This window comes from Vicugna pacos, chromosome 12, assembly GCF_048564905.1.
Source record: "Vicugna pacos chromosome 12, VicPac4, whole genome shotgun sequence".
Taxonomy (NCBI): domain Eukaryota; kingdom Metazoa; phylum Chordata; class Mammalia; order Artiodactyla; family Camelidae; genus Vicugna; species Vicugna pacos.
The window spans coordinates 59,826,406-59,831,828 of NC_132998.1; positions in this window are offsets into that span (position 1 = coordinate 59,826,406).

The following is a 5,423-nucleotide window of genomic DNA, read 5'->3' on the forward strand; positions in this document are numbered from 1 at the left end:
TCCTCCCCTGTATTTATTTATTTATGTATTCATTCATTCACTCATTTACGTCACTATGGATCTGGGAACATTTCATTCTATGGGTTATAATCCAGTGCTGCTGCTCATCTAATAGGCTTTGAAATAAATGTTTCTGGAAGAAAGCAAGACAAGCAGAGAAAGAGTAAGAAAAGGAGGAGAGACTGGTAGGAAACTTATTCATTTACACATAATAAATCTTTATCAGGACACAGGAAACAGGCCTGGCCAAGTGTTCCAGTCCAACCATGTGCTGGTGGGAGTGGCTTTTCTACAAAGCAAATCTGACTTGGTTAAGGGGGCACCCCACTGCCCTGGGAGCCCCTGGGGGCTGTTTCTCTCTGTCCTCAGGACTCAGCCTGGCCAAGGCAAGCACAGTGAACGCGGTTCCTTCAAGTCAGATCCTGTCCTTCCTGACCCTACGTCTCAGCAAAGTTTCCATCTCACTGGGAGTAAAAGTCCAACGCCTTACAAAGGTCTCAGAGCCTACAGACTCTGGGCCCCCTCCTCCCTCCCTGCCCAATCCCTTGTTGGATGTACTCCTTCAAGACAGGGTCTCTGCACTGGCCTGGACTGCTCTTCCCCTAGATATGAGCTTGGCTCCCCAGTCCTTCTCCTCCTGCAGGTCTTAAATGTCACCCTTCTCAGAGAGAACCTCCCTGAGTACCCTACCACAAACTACCGCCTCCCCTCCCACCCTGCCTGCTGCCTCCTCCCCAGAGCATAATGTATTATTTTCCTATTTGTTTTTTCATTTTCTGTCTCCTTCCGTTGGAACCTAAGCTGCAGGAGAATCAAAGGTACTACAGTGTGACAGTAGGAGGGGGACAGTTGCAGCACAGAGTGAAAGCCCAGAGGAGTGGTCAGGGAGGGCTTCTCAAAAGAGGTAGCCTCTAGATCTGGAGCTAAAGTTTATTCGAGTATTAGGTGAATGGAGGAGTGTCAGAGAGGAAAGTCTTTTAGGAAACAGGTGAGAAGGAACAGATCACCTAAGGGGCCCCAATTTCCAATTTGCTAGGAAAAAAAAAAAAGTCCAACATTCCAAGTTAAGGGGGAGGGAGTGTGGGACCTTTACTGTAACCTCAGTTACCCTGGGATGGATTAGGGAGAAGCAAGAGACGCCTGGGGCAGCCGTCCTCCAGCCTGAGAAAATTTTCTGTGTTGCAAATCTGACCTTTCTCTAGGGTTTAAACTTGTTCAAATGTTTGAAAGACTATCTCACCCAGTTCTCTGTTTTGACAAAGGAGAGCAAGGCTGGAGCGTGCTATCAGGTCCCAGGGCTATCGTGGTCAGCCTGTGGGGAGGAGGGGTGGCCAGGTTAGAACGTGGACAAACTCATTGTCTCTCCCTGTTGCCTGCGGTGGGCCCAGCATCCATTGCCTGCTGTATCATATGTATGATGCCTTCTGGGTTCCAGTGCTGCCCAGGCCCCAAGCCTCTTCTCTCCACTCTCTGCCCTTCACCTGATCCCTCCCCCAGTTCATCTTTGTCCTTCTCGGGGGACACTTGAGCTCCCCACCTCTTTACACTCAGCATTACTGGCTGTGACAGTAACTGGGGTTGTGTGCATTCATGCTGGCACACCAGCTCCAGGAGGTGGGGGCAGGTCTACTTGGTGGAGTCCCCAGCTCTGAGCACCGTCTCCACCTGAGAGCAAGCAGTGGAAGAAAAGTGGTTGAAGAAATACTTGTGGAGCTAATGGATGCTGGTGGTGGGAGAATAAGGGCGAAATTATTACAGTGGTCAAGGCAAAAATTAAAATATGTCTGGGCTGGGTCAGTGGTGGTCAGCAGTGGGGGCAGTAGGTGGGGGAAAGAAACAAGCCCAGATGGGAGAGGATTTGCAGAGGCAGAATCCAGATGTTTGTTTTTAATGATGAGAAAACACACTGCGGCCAGTCCGCATCCTGTTCTTCCCAAAGGGGTAAAGCACCCCCGTGGCAGATCATTTGGAGCCACTGAAGGTTTTTGAGTAGAAAAGCAATTGTTCCACGATGGGCACCATTCTGTACATTTGTATCTTGGAAGTTGCCTCAGTCTGACAGTAACAGGGCCCTTCACCCGTGGGCCCACCCTCTTGCTGCCATCACTCGCCTCCCTGAACCCCAGCAGGTGTGGCCACTTTGGTGCCACCTGAACTTCTCAGGTGATGCATGTGCTGGTGTGGCTGATATCCTGCCTGCAACATCGCAGCTGCAGGGACAGGGCTGTTGCCTTGGTAACAAGGTGGCTTTTGCAGGTTCCCTCTGATTCTGCAGGGTCTCAACTGCACTGAGAGGGAAGGAAGACCAGTTTATCACCATGTAGCCGGTGGCCCCTGCAAACAGTGAGCTGTGAGAGGCCCTCCCATTTATCCTAAATACATACCATAGCGGAGCGAGACAACCTATGATCAAATCCTGGCTCGGACACTTTCTGACACTGTGCATCCTCACAAGTTACTGAACTTCTCTGTGCTTCATTTTCTCCATGTGTAAAATGAGAAAGTGAGGATTAAACGGGATGATACACCAGGCCTCTCCCACGCCCCTGGCATGTGGGAAATATTAGCTAATATTAAATCCCATCTTCCCACCTTCTGCAGAAAAGTCTGACAGGGAACCTAGAGGCATCCTCACACAGTGAAATTACAGGTGCAGGACAGTTTTCTGGGACCATCAGTGGGCGGCCTGAGACAAGCGCAGGGCACATGGGCCTTTTCACATGGGCTTCAGCAGCCCCCTGGGGTGAGGCGGGAGCTTCCTAGCTTCACCGGTGGCCCGCGCAGCTCCCACCCGAAACCTGCCCATGATCTTCTCCGCTGTGTTGAGTGGGAGTGTAACCAGACTAGGGTTATTTGCTTGAGGCTTGTCCTGGAAACTCACTGGAGCCCATGAGGACAAGCTGGTCCAATCTGCAGCCCCTTCGTTCACTTATTCTGTCATTCATTCAACTCACCCAACATATGCTGTGCTGGATGTTAGGGAGTCTGCAAAATGACAGTCCTGCTGGCTAGAAGCTCACAGTACCCGCAGGGGAACCAGAGGAGCAAACAGGCGATTTCAAGCTGGCAGCATCTAGACCATTGAGCCCCGCCTGGAGAGGCAGGTGTGGACAGTGGGACCCCAGGTGGAAGGCCCAGCTGAGGCAAGGAAAGGAAGTGAGAACTGTTCGGTTTTGCCGCCTCATAAAGCCTGCAGTGGGGTGGCTGGATAACAGGCTACAAATACAGCCAAGAGCCTCATAATCCGCCCCAAGAAGGCAGATTATTCGTCGGGCAAAAGGCCTGCTTCCCAGGAGTTTTAAGGATGGAATTTAGTTTTTCTAGAAGGTGCAGGGTAGGGATGGATTGAAAAGAGAGAACTGGCAGTCAGAGGGGAAGGGTGCTTTGTGTGATGATCTGGGGACAAACAGTGAGACCTGGATGGACTGGGAGGACATTTAGGTAGAATCAGTAGGATCTGGACCCTGGCTGAGTGATGGTCTTGCAAGCTTCCAGAATGACAGCCCAGGCCCCCGTGCTGACTCCAGCCCCTGCACTGGAGTTGTGCGAGCCTGGCCGAGCAGGGTGAGAAGCCCATTGCTTCCAGAGGCCATATAATGCCAGGGTCCAGCTTGGGCTTGGCCGAACTGCCCAAGTGACTCGTCTATGTCCTCTCTTTTATAAGAGCATGAATTGGCATGGAAAGCGAGCACAACACAGACACTCAGTGAATGGTGGGTGGGATTATTCATTTGCTACAGCTCTGTGGGGTGCATGGGCGGGGTGGGGGGTACTCTTCCATTCACTCAGTATTCACCTACTGAACACCCTGGGGGCCTGCCCTGGGCAAGACCAAGGAAGCTACAGTGTTGGAACTAACCAAGGGAAAGACGAAGGTATCGAGCACTAAGCACCACAGGACTTAGGAAAGTTGGGGAGGAAAGGGGTTCCCTTCAGAGCTCTTCATAAGAGGAGACACAGGATCTTTCAGTCTCTTGAAGGGTCAGGTTCTGGTTCTCACAGTCTACCCCGAGTGCCTCACCAACATTTTGAAGCACCAAGCCAGTTCGGGCCATGTGGCCTTCCTAAAAACATGTCAGGGAGCAAATACGCCAAATGCATGGCACTACCTGGAGAGCGCGGGCCCTGACACACGGAAGAACCCCGGGCAGGACGGCCAGGCAGGCTGGCTTCCGGCAGCTTCCACGGCCCACTTCCTGGCCGGAGGGAAAGAGTCGGCTCTTTTATTGGCTTCTCCAGGCCCAGCCTGCTTCCTTCATCACTGCAGCCTCCGCCCAGCACAGGCCTGGTGCCAGAAGCCTAAGAAATATTTAATGGGAGGAAGGAGCGAAAACCTGTGTAACAGGGTTTGTCCCACATTGAAGCGTATTATGACACCTTTGCTAGATTGGTGCGTGATTGGCGCGCACGTTTCCCTCGGGAACGAGGAGGCCGAGGGGCGTCCTGCCCAGCAGGGCGGGCGCAGCGCACAAATGCCATTCCAGTCTGCAGACCAGGAAGCACAGAGAGGCGTGTGCAAGCGCTGCCTGCCCCTCGGGCAGTGCCCCGTCCATCCTGTCCCCGTGCCTTCGACCCCAGTGCCCGGAATCACTGGGGTGGCGGTGGAGGGGGGCTCATCAGTACTGTGGTTTGGAAGGAAGGGACTCGACCGTCCAGCACCCGACCCGGGGCCGGGGACCGCGGGCCCTGCCACCCACCCGCACAGTCCCGCCGCCTCGCTGTGCGGCCCGGGCACACCTGCCTCAGGGGGACCCGGCCGAGGTCGGGGGCCCGCGCCATTTCCGGAGGCAGCGCGGGAAGTGTCCGCGTCTGCTGTAAACGATCGAGTCTCTCCTGCGGCCTCCGAGGGCCCCGGCAGAGGGAGGTGGGGGCGGGTCTGAAAGGGGAACTCGAACCAGAAAGCAAACCCGAGGCGGTTTCGTTCGCTCAGATCCCGACACAAAGGCGACCGCGGGCGCAGAGACGCGGGGCTCGGCGCGGGGAGGCGGCCCAGAGACCCCGCGGCTCGTCCAGAGGCCGCCGGCGCCCCGCGCTTCCGCGGAGAGGGGAAGCCCGGGCCGGCTCGGGCCGGCCACACCCCGACACCTGGCTCCCGCCGGAGGGGGCTGCTCCCGGGCCGCGCCCGCCCTCCCGCCCCGGCGCGGGGTGGGCCGCCGCGCCCTCCGGCTCTGCTCTCTCCAACCTTTGTTCTGGCTTCAACTCGAGATGCCCTCGGCCCACGCACCCAAACCCCAGGGCTCCGTCCGGGCGTCGACCCTTAACCCTCGCTGACCCCCGTCCCGCGGTCACAGTCCCGATCCGGCCACCCGGGCGTGTCTCGGGGGCGGGGGAGGGAGGCGCCCCGGGTCCCCGCGGCTGCACGTGCGGGGCCTCCGCCGGGGCGGAGCTCTGGGGGAGCCGCGGTCTCGCCCCGCCGCGGTAAA